General features: G+C 39.9%; 1 protein-coding gene across 3 annotated transcripts in view; it reads left to right on the top strand.

The window, feature by feature from the left end:
- The window catches only part of TSPAN11 (tetraspanin 11), a 750,083-nt gene that overhangs the window by 585,541 nt on the left and 146,706 nt on the right, over positions 1 to 17,836 (top strand). The window lies entirely within an intron of this gene.

Below are 17,836 nucleotides of genomic sequence, written 5' to 3'. Positions count from 1 at the left end.
TTCACCACATCAATAGACTTAAAAATAAGAACCATATGATCATCTCGATAGATGCAGAAAAAGCATTTGACAAAGTACAGCATCCGTTTATGTTCAAAACTCTAGAAAAATTAGGGATAACAGGATCATAACTCAACATTGTAAAAGCAATCTATGATAAGCCACAGGCCAGCATCATTCTGAATGGAGAAAAATTGAAGGCATTCCCTCTAAGATCTGGTACAAGACAGGGATGCCCTCTTTCACCACTTCTGTTCAACATAGTCCTCGAAACACTGGGCAGAGCAATTAGACAGATGAAAGAAATTAAAGGCATAAAAATAGGAAAAGAAGAACTTAAATTATCACTATTTGCAGATGATATGATTCTATACCTAACAGACCCAAAAGGGTCTACAAAGAAACTATTAGAGCTAATAAATGAATTCAGCAAAGTGGCAGGATATAAAATCAACACGCATAAATCAAATGCATTCTTGTATATCAGCGACAAATCCTCTGAAACGGAAATGAGGACAACTACTCCATTCACAATATCCCCCCAAAAGATAAAATACTTGGGAATTAACCTTACAAAAGAGGTGAAAAACCTATACAATGAAAACTACATAACCCTAAAGAGAGATATAGAAGAAGACCTCAGAAGATGGAAAAATATTCCTTGTTCATGGATAGGCAAAACTAACATCATCAAAATGGCGATATTACCAAAAGTTCTCTATAAGTTCAATGCTATCCCAATCAAAATCCCAACAGCATTTCTTGTAGAAATAGATAAAACAATCATAAAATTCATATGGAAAAATAAAAGACCCAGAATAGCAAAAACAATGCTAAGCAGGAAGTGTGAATCAGGCGGTATAGCGATACCAGACTTCAAACTATACTACAGAGCAATAGTAACAAAAACAGCATGGTACTGGTACCAAAACAGGCGGGTGGACCAATGGTACAGAATAGAGGACACAGTAACCAATCCACAAAACTACAACTATCTTATATTTGATAAAGGGACTAAAAGCATGCAATGGAGGAAGGATAGCATCTTCAACAAATGGTGCTGGGAAAACTGGAAATCCATTTGCATCAAAATGAAACTGAATCCCTTTCTCTCGCCATGCACAAAAGTTAACTCAAAATGGATTAAGGAGCTCGATATTAAATCAGAGACACGGCGTCTGATAGAAGAAAAAGTTGGCTATGATCTACATACTGTGGGGTCGGGCCCCAAATTCCTCAATAGGACACCCATAGCGCAAGAGTTAACAACTAGAATCAACAAATGGGACTTACTCAAACTAAAAAGTTTTTTCTCAGCAAAAGAAACAATAAGAGAGATAAACAGGGAGCCTACATCCTGGGAACAAATCTTTACTCCACACACTTCAGATACAGCCCTAATATCCAGAGTATACAAGGAACTCAAAAAATTAGATAATAAGATAACAAACAACCCAATCAACAAATGGGCCAAGGACCTGAACAGACACTTCTCAGAGGAGGACATACAATCAATCAATAAGTACATGAAAAAATGCTCAACATCGCTAGCAGTCAGAGAAATGCAAATCAAAACCACCCTAAGATACCATCTCACTCCAGTAAGATTGGCAGCCATTAGGAAGTCCAACAACAACAAGTGCTGGCGAGGATGTGGGGAAAAGGGTACACTTGTTCATTGTTGGTGGGACTGCAAATTGGTGCAGCCAATTTGGAAAGTAGTATGGAGATTTCTTGGAAAGCTGGGAATGGAACTACCATTTGACCCAGCTATTCCCCTTCTCGGTCTATTCCCTAAAGACCTAATAAGAGCATGTACAGGGACACTGCTACATCGATGTTCATAGCAGCACAATTCACAATAGCAAGATTGTGGAACCAACCTAGATGCCCTTCAATAGATGAATGGATAAAAAAATGTGGCATTTATACACAATGGAGTATTACTCTGCATTAAGAAATGACAAAATCATAGAATTTGGAGGGAAATGGATGGCATTAGAACAGATTATGCTAAGCGAAGCTAGCCAATCCTTAAAAAACAAATGCCAAATGACTGCTTTGATATAAGGGGAGTAACTAAGGACAGGGTAGGGACGAAGAGCTTGAGAAGAAGATTAACATTAAACCGGGATGATAGGTGGGAGGGAAAGGGAGAGAGAAGGGAAATCGCATGGAATTGGAAGGTGAGCCTCAGGGTCATACTCAATTACATATAAGAGGAAAGGAGGGGTAAGAGAAAAATAATACAAGTGAAGAAATGATTTACAGTAGAGGGGGTAGAGAGAGAAACGGGGAGGGGAGGGGAGGGGAGGGGAAGGGGGATAGTAGAGAATAGGATAAACAGCAGAATACATCAGTCACTAGAATGGCAATATGTAAATCAATGGAAGTGTAACTGATGTGATACAGCAATCTGTATACGGGGTAAAAATGGGAGTTCATAACCCACTTGAATCAAATTTTGAAATATGATATATTAAGAACTTTGTAATGTTTTGAACGACCAACAATAAATTAAAAAAAAAAGAAAAGAAAAAAATAAATAAAAGTTCTTCATTGACAAAAAAAAAAAAAAAAAAAAAAAGAAATCGGTTTAAATCTGACTGTCCGTGGAGCTACAGGGTAAAAGTATTAATTGGGCTAGCACATCTTTAGTAGAAAGCCAAATGGCATGTTCTGATTTTACAGTGACTGTTAGCTCACCTCTAAATAAGAATCAATAACTCCTGGTATTACTTGGATTGCCTCTTTAAAATTATTTCATCCCCAAATTAAGCCCATGGTGCCTGGGGGTAATGGCCCATGGATCTTGGTAGGAATCTGATGGGATCCCATTTTAGCTGTTATATCAGTTACCATGGCTGTTTGTAAAAGTATACAACCATAAATAGAAGAAGGAATAGAAGACCTTAGAAGATGGAAGGATTTACCTTGCTCATGGATTGGTACAATTAATATTATTAAGATGGCCATGTTACCAAAAGCACTTTTCAGATTCAATGCAATTCCCATAAAAATCCCAATGACATTCCTTGCAGAAATAGAAAAAGCAATCATGGAGCTGGGGATGTGGCTCAAGCGGTAGCGCGCTCGCCTGGCATGCGTGCGGCCTGGGTTCGATCCTCAGCACCACATACAAACAAAGATGTTGTGTCCACCGAAAACTAAAAAATAAATATTAAAAAATTCTCTCTCTCTCTCTCTCTCTCTCTCTCTCTCTCTCTCTCCTCTCTCACTCTCTCTTAAAAAAAAAAAAAGAAAAAACAATCATGAAATTCATCTGGAAAAATATGAGACCCAGAATAGCTAAAGTAATTCTAAGCAGGAAGAATGAAATTGGTGGTATTGCGATTCCAGATTTTAAACTATACTATAGAGCAATAGTAACAAAAACAGCATGGTACTTGATCCAAAACAGGCTGGTAGACCAATGGTACAAAATAGAGGACACAGAGACAAATCCACAAAATTACAACTACCTTATATTAGACAAAGGTGCTAAAACCATGCAATGGAGAAAGGATAGCATCTTCAACAAAAGGTGCTGGGAAAACTGGAAATCCATATGCAACGAAATGAAATTGAACCCTTTCTCTCATCATGCACAAATTCAACTCAAAATCAAGGAGCTAGGAATCAGACCAGAGTCTCTGTGTCTAATAGAAGATAAAGTTGGCCCTAATCTTCATCATGTGGGGGCAGGCCCCAAATTTCTTAATAAGACACCTATAGCACAAGACTTAAAACCAAGAATCAACAAATGGGATGCATTCAAACTAAAAAGTTTTTTTTTTCTCAGCAAGAGAAATAATATGTGAGGTGAATAGGGAGCATACATCCTGGGAACAAATTTTTACCCCTCAAACATCAGATAGAGCTCTAATCTCTAGAGTATACAAATAACTCAAAAAGTTAAATAACAAGAAAACAAATAACCCAATGAACAAATGGGTCATGGACTTGAACAGAAACTTCTCAGAAGAGGATATACAATCAATCAACAAGTACATGAAAAAATGCTCACCATCTCTAGCAATCAGAGAAATGCAAATTAAAACTACTCTAAGATACCGTCTCACTCCAATAAAAATGGCAGCCACTATGAAGTCAAACAACAATAAGTGCTGGCGAGGATGTGGGGGAAAAAGTTTCACTCATACATTGCTGGTGGGACTGCAAATTGGTGCAGCCAATTTGGAAAGCAGTATGGAGATTCTTGGAAAGCTGGGAATGGAACCACCATTTGACCCAGCTATTCCCTTTCTCGGACTATACCCAAAAGACCTAAAAAGAGCATACTACAGGGACACAGCTACATCAATGTTTATAGCAGCACAATTCACAATAGCTAGAATGTGGAACCAACCTAGATGCCCTTCAATAGATGAATGGATTAAAAAATGTGGCATTTATACACAATAGAATATTACTCAGCACTAAAAAATAACAAGATCATGGCATTTGCAGGCAAATGGATGGCATTAGAGCAGATTATGCTAAGTGAAGTTAGCCAGTCCCTAAAAAATAAATGCTGAATGTCTTCTCTGATATAAGGGGGGTGACTCAAAATGGGATAGGAAGGAAGAGCATGAGAAGAAGACTACCACTAAATAGGGAAGAGAGGTGGGAGGGAAAAACAGGGAGAAGGGGAGTTGCACAGAAGATGGAAGGAGAACCTCATTGTTATACAGAATACATGTATGATGTTGTAATGAGAAAAAGGAAAAAAAAAGTGTGTCACATTAGATTGGATAGAGAGAGGATGGGAGAGGCGGGGAGGAGAAAGGAGAATAGGAAGGGCAGCAGAATAGAATAGACAATATGATTGATGTATGTACATTCCATGTATGTATTATATGTCAAAATACATTCTGCTGTCATGTATGACTAAAAAAATAAAATAAAAAAAGTATACTATCTGAGTGGTAGGGCTTATAAAAATGGAGATCTGCCATGGTTGGCTGAGATGACGCCAGAGCCTGAGACTCTTAAGTCATTCTCCCCATCTATTTGGTGAGCCTGGGGAAAGGCCCTCCCCTCATTTTTTGGCACCAACAAAGGCGGAAGTGAAGGCAAAAATGGACACAGATGGACGCCCTCTTGGCTTCTTTCCTCCCTTGCCATGTGGCCTCTTGCCCTGTATTGCTGCCAGTGCGAACTGGGAAAAATTTCTGCCCTGATGCGTTGGGACTCGCAGTCTTGTGTCATGTGGCCATTTCTCCCATAATTAAAACTCTGCCTGCAAGAATGGCGTCTCTGGGATTGGGGCTGAAGTACCTGCTTTAAAGCCTTGGCAAGCGTAAAACCTTGCAATTGGGTTGGGCCGTCGTCTGCACAAAGGCGAACAAACTGTGAGCCAGTCCCCTTTTCCTTATGAGGCTGGAGGATGTCCTGGCAGACCTTATTTGCGTTTTCAAATGCTAGCTGCTTAACAATAAACTCACAGGCACCTGAGTCTCCCATTGACCTGTTAGCCTCTAGGTACAAGTGCACTATGAAGTTGGAGAACAGTTCTTCTGAGCTTTGTTTTATCTTAGTCAAAACTAGATTAGACTGATCCTGGAAAGAGATTTGCTGCCATGCCTTCTTTGCACATGAAGTAATCATCATAAACTGCCAAATCATAGTTTAACTTCCTCTCCAAATCTGCAAATTCACCCGTTCCCGTCAACATCTCCAAAGGGGTCTCAAGATTCTGTGTCCTGTTTCCCTCAGCCTGCTTGGTACAGAAATCGGTCCAGTAAGATCACCAGAGAAGATAATCTCCGCCAATCAGACAAGCTCTGGCCATGGACACCCAGTCATTGGGTGGAAGAGGTTCTTTGCAAATTGAGTTGAGCAAGCTTTGTACAAATGGCAAATTAGGACCATAAGTACCATAAGCATTTCTTAATTCTTTTAAGGTTTTCAAAGGAATTATAGCATGTATACGGACACACTGGTTTTGCTCCTTAACCTGTTCAAAAACTGGAAAAAGTTGAAAACCTGTAATATCTTCCCCTGCTTCCTGTGCCTTCCTGATTCCACATTGTAATGGCGAAAGCATAGCCATAGCCAAATCAGAGTACCGATTAAAGCCTGTTCTCTCAGCTGAAAGTGGCCAAATTCTGATGGCGGGTGCCAGTCTAGTTAAATGCAACCTAGCAATATTCTCCTCCATTTCCTCTTCACCATCCAACTGAGTCCCCTACACTGAGTCCCCTCCGACTCGGACTCTTTGTCTCCCGCCCATTCTGTTCCTCTCCATTTTGAATTGCCTCTCAGAGCTCTGGTCATGACTAATTTCCTCTCTGGAACATGCCCCCCTGGCGCTCCTCTGAATTGGTCTGGTTCAACTGAAACTGAACTTGTCTGCCCCCAGGCATCTGTCTGCTGGGTGGCAGATTCAGTGAAATTTGATTCCACTCTCAGTGGTATGGAAAGATAATTTTTTTTTTCAAAAAAACAGCCTCTGGCTGTTTTTCCTGCTCTATGCTCTTAACTGATCTCTGTAGTCCTTTTAAAAGGTCTTCCAGGGCCATTGACCTTGATCTAGATCACCAGAAAGACACATTTCTAATGCAGTCCAAACTTCTGAATACTGTCTATTGTACTTCTAGACAGTTTGGCTGGGAGGCAGCCTTTATACAATTTTCTTCCTAGTCTCTCCCAAGTATGTACATCCGGTAAATCCTGCTCACAAAACCACGGACAAACCTTGCTAACTGTTCTCAGGAACTGTGCTAGCTGCCTCTTTTCCACTTGCTTTCCTTTCAGGTTAATTAAAGTTTCCAAAATTGTTGAATACATCTCTATATCTGAAGATATGGAACTGCCCATGATAATTCTTTAACATCCTTGACTCTAAAACTGTTTCCTCCATGACCCTTCAGAAAATTTCACGGTCCAACAAATTTCTATAGCATGCTTCCTCAATCAACCTGGAAATTCTCCTCATGTAGCCCCACGTTGGGCGCCAATTACTGCCCCCTGCCAGCTCAGGCAGCCAAACTAGGGTCGCTCAAGTGAATTTCCTGAGGTACCAAATAAAACACAAACACACAATTTACCTTTAACTCAAGCCCTGGGACAGCTCCTCTGCCCTTGGCGTTAAGCTCCCCAAATGGGAGAGCAAGGAATGTCACAAGAGGCTGGCGAGAAAGAGCTAGCATGTTCAGTAGTGGTCTTTTATGGGGGGGGGACTCTCATTCTTTAGAAATTTCCTTCCAAAAAAGGTCAAGGAGGGCAGGTTCACAAGGACAGGTAAGGTAATTTGACCTCTGGGGCTGTAGGAAGGCACGCCTATGCATGAAGACACACTTTGTGACATTTTATGACTTCCAAGATCAGGGCTGCCATGTAGGGCCACTTTGATGAGGCCAGATCATGGGAGGTGACTGACAGGGACTCAGCCAATCAGAGAAGGAAAATGCTGGTCACATGGCATGGCGGATTCCCACAGTACAATTTGTGTTAAAATTTGCAAATTTTAAGTGTACATTGAACGAGTTTCATAAATGTTTGTGAAATTGCAGTCACAACATATAGAACATTTCCATTACCCACTCTGAAGTCCACATATGCCTCTCCTCAGTTAATCCCACCAGCCTTGCTGGCTCCTAGCATCATAGATCTTCTTTCTCTCACTATAGTTTTGCTTTCTCTAGAATTTCATATAATAGAATTGTATGTGTCCTTTTGGGTCTGGCTTCTTTCACTTAGTATAATACTTTTCAGATTTATCCATTTTGTGATGTGTATCAGTAACTTGTTCTTTTTTATTACTGAATAGTATTCCATTGTATGGATATATTACAGTTCATTTACCCATTTATCAACTAAAGGACATTTGGGTTATTTCCAGTTTTTGAGTACTATGAATGAAGTTGCTGGAACATTCTTGTATGAATAATTACATGGAAATGTGTTTCATTTTTCTTGGAAGAATACTAGGAGAATTGCTGGGTCATATGTTAAGTGTATATTTGACGTATAAGGAACGACTGGACTGTTTTCCAAAGTAGCTGCTCCATTTTGTATTTCTTTTTTCTTTTAAATTTATTCTTTTAGTTGTTGGTAAACCTTTATTTTATTTATTTATATGTGGCGCTGAAAATCGAACCCAGTGCCTCATACATGCCAGGCAAGTGCGCTACTGCTTGAGCCACATCCCCAGCCCCGGGCTGGGGATGTGGCTCAAGCGGTAGCGCGCTCGCCTGGAATGCGTGCGGCCCGGGTTCGATCCTCAGCACCACATACCAACAAAGATATTGTGTCCGCTGAGAACTAAAGAATAAATATTAAAAAAAATTCTCTCTCTCTCTCTCTCTCTCTCTCTCTCTCTCTCTCTCTCTCCTCTCTCACTCCTTTAAAAAAAAAGAAAAAAAAACCAAACAAACAAACAAAAAAAACCAAATCCCCAGCCCCTCCATTTTGTATTTCTACCAGCAGTGTGTAAGAGTTGCATTTGCTTTGGTGCCAATACTTACTGGTTTCTTACTTATTCTGTGAGGATACAGTAATATATTATTGTGGTTTTAATTTTCATGTGTTTTAATAAATACTGATGTTAAAGACATTTTCATATACTTATTTGCCATTTTGTATATATTCTCCAGTGAAATGCTAAATCATTTATCCATTAAAAAGCAGACTGTTTTCTTATTGAGTATATTTAAGAAAATAACGGCCTCTCAATGATGTTCACATCCTAATCTCCAGAACTTGTGGATTTCTTACTTTACCTGGCAAAAGGGACTTTGCATATGTGATTACACCAAATATCTTGAAATGGGGAGATTAGTCTGGTTTGTTTGGGTGAATCCAGTGCATCAGAACAATCTTTACAAGAGGGAAGTAAGGAGGGTAAGAGTCAGAGACAGAGAGTCAGAGACAGTGGAAACAGTGGTGGTTGTGCTGTGGAGGGGTCAGTCATAAGCTAAGGAAATCCTAGCAGCCTCTAGAAGCTGGAACAGACACAGAAACAAAGTCTTCCTGGAGTCTCCAGAAATAACACAGCCCTGCTGACACCTTGATTTTAGCCCAGTAAGATTGATTTTGGACTTTGGACCTCCATAACTGTAAGCTAATAAACTTCTTTTGTTCTGAGCTACCAAGTTTGTGGTAATTTGTTATATCTGTGGTATGCAGGTATGCATTGTTTAGTGATTGACTTAAACCAAGCTGTTTATGACTCTAGTCTGTTTCTACCATATTGTTCTGAATGGAAGGGAACAGGGTATTTCAGGGGATGGGAAGAACAGTAGGAGAAAACCACAGGGTAAACCTGAGCAGTGAGTTGATGAGGCTTAGTTGAAATAGAGTGCTGGAAGAGTAAGAGAAGAGATGGTGAGACTGCTAGATTTTGGAAGTAGAGAAATTTGGGCTTGTGATGGTAAGAACACACTTAGTGGGCTGGGGCTGGGGCTCAGTGGTATAGCGCTCGTCTAGTATATGCGAGGCATTGGGTTCAATCCTCAGCATCACATTTAAAAAATAAATAAAATAAAGGTATGTGTCCAGCTACAGCTAGAAAAAATTTTATAAAAAGAATACACTTAGCTGTTGGAGTGCTTAAATGGTTCATCAGAATATGGAGGTGGCTTGACAGGGAACATATAAGCATTGGGGAAAATAAATCTTCTGTCCCTTCCTCTCTGTTCTGATGAGCGACAAACTTGGCATGCTGTTTATTAGTATGTTAGAATGGTGTTACACTGTCCCATGAACCAAGAAGATTAATGAAGGTTGGGTATCTGAGAGCTGGGACCACCACATCCCTTTGGGACCCAGCATGTCCTGTATCTTGATATTCGAATTGGTGCTTACCACACTGATGACCTAGGCTGGTGTTGTCATCCTAGGTAGCACTTTGTTCTAATTTGCCAGCACTTCACCCATCATTTTCCACCTTTTAAAGGCATGGAGTTTGTTAGAGGAGGGCCTTTTTCCAGGAAGCCAAAGCATGCTGTTTGGGAACTGGAAAGGCATGGCCGTTGTGTTCTATTTTGCCCCTGCCTTGGTGGCACTGTTCTCAGCAGTGAGAATACACTGGGTGACTCACCACTTTACACCCGTGTCCCTCCACTTGTAGTCTTTGTTTGAGACTCCAGGCCTGAGGATTCAGGATATCTCCCAGACCACTGGACAATGATTTTCCATTCTCTTTCCCACTTTTACTTAGCCTAGGGAAGTTAAAATGTAGCCACCTTCAGGAAACCTGCCCTGATAGTCTTACCTAATTAGGTACACTTATTTTCTATGTTGTACATTTCAGCATTCAGTGACTGTCAATTCAGTATTTCATGATGCATGTTTTTACATGGCTCTCTAATTCTGGAGAATCAAGGGTGGGATAGGTGACTTTTAGTGAGATTACAAACTTCTCTCTTTAGGCAAAGAAATTTATTGATCTTTATTTCACACTTTACTAGCAGGTACCATCAGTTTAATTAGCTTCAAAGAATGAATTGTGTATAAACAAAAACTGAAAATAGTTGCATTGTTCAAGGGGCTTGTAAATTAAAAATATTAGAGATTTATATTTTATTAGATCCCTAAATAAAACAATTTTAAAACAACTTATTTAACTGTCATAATGTAAAACAGCTCCCAAGAAATTCTTTGAGCTTTATCTTCTTCAGAAATTAACTCAATTCAATTTGCCTCATGTTTAGAAGCCTCATCAAAATTCTGGATCTTCATCATCATCATCATCCTCTCCAGGAGCAAGACGTGCTTTTCCATCCTCAGATTGTTTGGGTGGAGCTTCATCCCCATTGGCTTAACTAGTTAGACTGTCTGCACCAAGCTGGTTTAAGATGCTGGGTAGCAACTGTCAGATACTTTTGTTTCAGGGTGCCCTGTAATGGTGACAGTGTTTTCTGGCAGAGATGCCTGAACTTTAGGGTTGTGAAAGTGGCACTGTTTCTTGGTTTGTAAACATATGCACCTCTTTAGTAACAGAGATAGTAACTTCTTTCAGGAGACTGAAGGTTTTTTTTTTTAATCATCTGTAACTTCTGTGAACCACTTTCTTTCTGTGAGCAGTTCCTTTCCATTGGTGTGCACTTGTGCTTGCAGTTTGGTGAGTTTCTGGTTCATGATAATGTCTTTCATTTTATCAAAGTGGAGATGGGGCTATGTGGCAGGGACTATGGATGGCACTCAAGAAGAGCAGACCAGCTGAGATTAGGCACACCCATGCAGGGATGCAAGATAGTGGTAGCTAGAGAGATGAGATTACAGACTTCTTGGGGACAGGAAGCAAACTTTCCTCATTTGTTCAGTGTCTCATCAAATCAACTATAAACCACCAAGGACAGATGGTGTTTTATATCACAACAATATCTATGGTGCCATTCCAATAAATTGAGTAAATTCCTCAGGAAAGGAGTGAATGGGATTGAAATAAGTAAGAAATAATGAGAGCTTCTTTGGGGGCTGGGATTGTGGCTCAGCAGTAGAGTGCTTGTCTAGCATGTGCGAGGCCCTGGGTTCGATCCTCAGCACCACATAAAAATAAATAAATAAATAAAAGTATTGTGTTCAACTACTTCTAAAAAATAAATATTAAAAAAATGAGAGCTTCTTTGGAAGCCTGGGAGAGATTATTTGTTAATTGGAAAGGGTATTTCCTGCTTAGTGGAGTTGATTTCTAAATTTAGGGCCAAACTTGTCAGGTGGCTCTAATTTTTTTTTTATGCTGTGAGAAGACTGGTCTCTGTTTTAATTTTTGAAAGGGGGAGGACTGAGAATTGAACCCAGGTGCCCTCTACCACTGAGCTACATCCCCAGCCCTTAAATTTATTTATTTATTTTTTTGAGACAGGATCTCACTAAGTTGTCCAGGGTGGCCTCAAACTTATAATCTTTCTGCCTCAGTCTCCTAAATAGCTGGAAATACAGGTGGGCCACTGCACCCATCTCTCTTTTGCTTCTTCTGGGTGCTCTCTTTTCATTTGTTCAGTAGACATCTAATATTTACAAGCACCCTGTGTGATAGATTAAATAGGTAATAGGTGATCTATTTTAGCTAAACAGAGGATTTATCTCTGTGATTGTCACTCATCACTCTCTGTCTCCAGTCCAAAGCTCCTTCTCCAAATCTACTTCCTATTTAGATTTTAGACAACTTTCCAAATGTCAAGAAATAGACAATTAGACCTATAAGAGGAGCTGAGCTAATGCTGCTTTTTTGCCAGCAGAGGGCACATGCTATCATGGGACTTGCTGAAGCAGTGGGAAAGGTTGGAAGTGGAGGGATCCTGTTTGGCAGAAAGTGGAGAAACCCAGAACATCAGAGGTAACTTCCTAACAGTAAGAAACTGAATTAAAACCAGGAAAAGCTAGGAGTTAAATCCAGAGTTTTTCCCCCCCTAAGAGCAAAATGTGCTTTACAACAGTAGAGGAAAGCATTAGTGATTATGTACTTAAGTAAATGAAAGTGGTAGTAACAACAATGACAATAAGATATAGTGAGGACAACTTAGTTAGATCCTGTCTCAAAAAAAAAAAAAAAAGATATAATCCAAAGTGTTTTTAGTTTATTGCAGGAAGACAGACCCAGTCCTTTTGAAGCACAGAGCTGGCTTCTGCCCTCATGGACATGGTAATAGCGTAGGAGCTGACAGTGGTGTCTCACCAACATCTCAATTCAATTTGTGACTTTCAGCAGCGTGCCAGTCCTCCATCCCCCATCAGCTCCCTTTTCTGTCGGGTTTTCCTCCTCACAAGGTGGGGAGGGAGATGTCTGTTTGGAACAATGCTCCACATTAACAGTAGAGGGCAGCAGATTATTTCCCCTGCCTCAGCTCTAACCTCGGTGTTATCTAGGATTACAATCGTTTTTTCCCCAATGATTACCCAGTGCCCAGTATGTGTGAGATTCTGTGCTAGGCACTGGTGATATAAAGCTATGTGTCCCTGTGTGGAGGAACTCATGATCTAAAAGGATGAGACAGACATGGGAACAGTAAAGTGCTAAATGGTGGGGTGAAGTGGTAAGGTAGGAGGCCCCTCAGGGGTGCTAGAGGCCCAAGGAGGGTTGGGAGAAGAGAGTCATTAAAAAAAAAAAATTCCCCAAGGAGGAACTTGGTCTTGAAAGATGGTAGTTTCCCCTCAGTGGACAAGACCAGGTAATGCATCCCAGGCAGGAGAATCAGGGTGAGCATGATACTATGTAGGGGCTTGGGCTTATACAAAGGGTGCTGGGGAGGGGGCAGGAAAAGAGTCTCAGGGAATTGATGGAGCATGGAGGACTGTCCTTGACTGATCTGATCAGAATAGTCATAAAGTAAATGGTAATTAATTAAAAGTTGTTAATTATGGAAATAACACTGTTCGTGAATAGCCCAGCCCTACTGAATGAGGACTGGCCCCAAAGTGCCATGAAACAGAGCAAAGAAAGAAAGGCAGACAGACCTGAGAATGCACAGAGTGCAGTTTATTGTGTGTGTGTGGGGGGCTTACTGATGGAAGTATAGTCCTGGATGGCGTTAAGACCAGTTGGATCCCTGCATTTTATGTCAGAAAGATTAGCATATATATGGGCTAGGACTTCATCCTGCTGAAATATACCTGGTTTATCTTATGTTAGTATCAAAGAGTCAAGCACATTCCTAGAGCCAATTGGAAAACTTCACATACTTCTCTAATCATTTGTCTGTTCATAATTTGCTGGGAAAATATGTAGGAAAAACATCTAGGTTTACTCTGGGGCAGTCATGGTGGTTGTGACTGTAGGAAGGGCAGGTCTGAAGATTGATGGGCAGTTGAGATTTGCTTGAGATAGGCAGAATGAGAGGTGGTGGTAAGCTGAATTGAGGTGGGAGCAGTGAAATGAAAAGGAGTGATTTGGACATGAGGTTGAGATGACAGATGTTGGTTTTCGGTCAGATGGGATGGGGTAAGGGTGAGGTCTCCCAGGTTTCTAACTTCAGTGGCTGGGGTGAATATTGGTGGAAGCTGGTTAGATGGAGAGCCAAGAAGAGGGGAGAGAGTTGTGGAGAAAGGCTGTAAGTTGTAGAGAAATATGAGATGTCATTTCCAGCCTTCTGTTTCCTCTCAATCTAAGTCCTTACTACTTTTCACTGGTTATGTGACAGTGGCTTCCTTAGGGGGTCTCACAATATTCTGTTTCTCTTCCTGTTGGAATAATGTATTAATTCTTTCATTTAATAATATCTACTAGCAGCCTGTTACCTGCAGGCACTAGGAGAAGTTTTCTCTGTCCTAGTGTAGCAGGTGGGGGATGAAGGAAGATGCAGAAGATGAAGACAATAGTTGTAATACAATGTGGAAAATTGACATGAGAACATTCTAGGAGGGGCATGGAATCTGGATTTAGGAATACCAGAAAAGGTTTCCTAGAGGAATAACAAATAGGCTCAAAAGAGCTTATGTAGGGGCTTGCCCACTGAATGGGGAGAGGTGTTTAAGTAAGACTGGGAGGGAAGGGTAGATGTATTGCCTGGCTCTGAAATGTGCAGAACATGAGAAATCAAGCTCTGTGTGTGAGAAGGCACAGGAAGCCATGCCCTCAGGTTTCATCAAGGAATGGAGATAGAAAGGGAATTCAGTGAAGAGCTGAGTTTACATAGTGTGGAGGCTTTTCACAGGCCTCCTGGAGAAGTTTAAAGGATGGAACAGAGAGGTATGTGGGGAGGAAGCATGAGGAAGTATGCAACTCAGCCATTCATTCATTGTTCAGTAAGCATGTACTAAGTACATAATTTAGGCTGGACATACACTGATGTACAAGACTGCTAATTTCCCATTCTCAAGGAACTTATATTTGAGTGGGAGAAGACAGTAAAATTTCAGATAATGGTAGGTGTTGTGAAGAATGGAAAACAGGAGATTGTGATTGATAGTTCTAAGGAGGAGCTTCCTTAGTCTGGGGAAATCCTCTCTGAGGAGGTGGTGTGTGAGCTGAGTGGGAGGTGAGTGTCTATTCTACCTTGGTCACTGAATCATTTTGGTACTACTAATCTCATACAACATCCTGTTCTTGGTTATTTGGGTTTTTAATATTAGGTTTTAAACTTTGTAAGGGTAAATTCCTTGTCTCCACTTTTTTTTTGTACTGGGGATTGAACCTGGGATACTTTACCACTGAGTCACATCCCCACCCCATTTTAATTTTTATTTTGAGACAGGCCTTGCCAAGTTTTTAGGGCCTTGCTAAGTTGCTGAGGCTGGCCTCTGACTTGTGGTCATTCTGCCTCAGCCTCCCAAGTTGTTGGGATTACAGGTATGTACCACTATACCTGGCTGCACTCAACTTTTATATTCCTAGTAGGGCTGGCATTTAAGAGGGGAGTTTTTAGGGCTGGGGATATAGCTCAGTTGGTAGAGTGCTTGCCTTGCATGCACAAAGCCCTGGGTTCAATCCCCAGCAGCACAACAAACAAACAAACAAAAAAACAAATAAAAAAACAGAGGGAGTTTCTGATTGCTGAGTTGTGTGTCTCCCTGATGCTCAACACTGTTTCTTGAATTCATTTGGCACTGAGAGATATTTATCTAGTGATGCTTTCAATCAATTGAGGGTCTACTATATTAATATCTGTATCCTTAGCACCTGGCACATAAAAATGAGTGAAAAATAATGAATAAATGAATGAATGATCTCAAGTATATCTACAAGGTGAGAAGAAAGTGATAGTGTCTACAGGTAGGGCCAGGGAAGCATCTGGGCTGCTTGACTCTGCTATTGCTTGCCAAATTTGGCATTTTGAAGGTTGGCATTTCCTGATTCTATACTTGAAATTTTAGTAAATTTAGGTGGACAGAGGTACCTTGGCTATGACTCTTTGTCTAAATAATGTACTTCTTTTGAATATGATTAATTGAAAGAGAATATAAATATTAAAAATGTTCAAGTGTTGTCAGCCATGGTGATAAAGCACTCTGTACACATTATCTTATTTAATGCTGACTACAAACCCATTGCTGTTTGAATGTGTCCCTCAAAGTTCATGTTTTACCAATCTTTAAATTCATATGTTGATGGCATTTGAAGTTGAGGCTCTCATGATTGTATTAGTTACTTTATAAGAAGAGGAAGAGAGATCAGAGTTTCTATACCCCTACCTTCTTCACCGTATGATACCCTCTCACCATGTGATACCCTCTGCCATGTGACAATGCATCAAGAACACCTTTCTCAGATGCAGACATCTTGATTTTGGACTTCCCAGCTTTCAGAACTCTGAGAAATATATTTCTTGCCTTTATAAATTTCCCAGTCTGTGGCATTCTGTTATAATAGCAGAAAATGAACTAAGACACCCATGAAGTAGATTTTTAGAAAAATTTCTATTATGAATCATTTTAAATAAGAGAACAATGAATTGAGCCTTCATGTATTCATCACCAGATTTAATATTTATTTACTCATAGGCAATCTTATTTCATATATGTTCTTACCCACTTCTCCTCCTCCCTTATAATTTTGAAGCAAATCCCAGATATCATAATTTCATCCATAAATATTCTAGAATATATATATATATAAAAGACAATGATTCTTAAAAAAACAACCTCAATGGCATTATCATACCAACTGCCCCACAGAATTATTATTTAATGATTGAATATTCTGATATTTTCATATTTCTGCTTATGATTTTTATAATGTGTTTTGCTTCAATCAGAATCCAAATAAAATCCCATTTTAAGATTGTTCTATTTGTCTCTTGGTTTTGTTTGTTTTTGAGATGAGGTCTCTGTTGCCCAGGCTGAGCTCAAACTCCTGGGCTCAAGCGATTCTTCTGCCTCAGCTTCCCCGATAGCTGGGATTATAGGTGTGGGCACCATGACTGGCTTCATAGCTTTTTTTGACTTATAGGTGTCCCCTTTCATCTCTTGTTTCTCTCTTGAAGTTTGTTTATTGAAGAAACCAGGTTGTTTGTCCATGATTTAGATTTTGCTGATTGTGTCCTCAATAATGTTGTTCCTCTGTTCCTTTATTTTCTGTATTTACTATAAGTTAGTAGTTTGATCTAAAGGCTTGATTGGATTCAAGTTACAGGAGGTGGGGAGTGCAAAAAGACTGTGCTAGGTTCTTCCATTAGGAGGTATGTAATGTCTGGTTTTTCTGTCTTTCCTGTACTGGGGATTGAACTCAGGAGCATTTTGTCTCTGAACTACATCCCAGGCCTTTTAAAAAATTTTGTTTTGAGATGTGGTTTCATTAAGTTGCCCAGTCAGGCCTGTAATTGCAATCCTCCTGCCTTTGCCTCCTGAGTAGCAGGGATTATAGGCACCCACCCTATAACCTGTTAGTTTTCTTTTTTTAAATGATGATGTGAGCAGCCATTGATCAATATTATATCAAGTATTATATTACTTCTTCCTTTAAAAATACTTAGTATACTTTTATAAAGAGATACTACCCACTATAACTTATTTTGTTACTCAGTTTTATAACTTGTGTAGAAAAGTCTAGATGGTTACTAGATTTTGTTTGTTTTTGCTGCTGGGAATTGAACCCGGGGACTTGCTCATGCTAAACACATGCTCTATCACCAAGCTACACTCCCAGCCTCTTTTTAAGAATTTATTTTTATTTGCCATTTTTAAAAACGTTTGTTTCATTCATCTTTGAATGTGACTGCTTTTTTTTCTTTAAAAGAAAGAATTATTATGAAGTCTGACGGTATATTTCAGTGTTAGAGTGTTTGCTCAGCATGTGCAAGGCTCTGGGTTCAATCCTCAGTAGAGCAAAAAAATGATTAATGCAGAGACTTAAACATATTTGATATATTTTAATCCATCATAATTATTGTCCTTATTAATGTACAAAATGATGGTTTGTGAGGCTGAGGCAGGAGGATCACAATTTCAAAGC

Source organism: Spermophilus citellus, assembly GCF_964194105.1.
Source record: "Spermophilus citellus genome assembly, chromosome: 10".
Classification (NCBI taxonomy): domain Eukaryota; kingdom Metazoa; phylum Chordata; class Mammalia; order Rodentia; family Sciuridae; genus Spermophilus; species Spermophilus citellus.
This window is presented reverse-complemented; position numbering and strand designations above follow the sequence as displayed.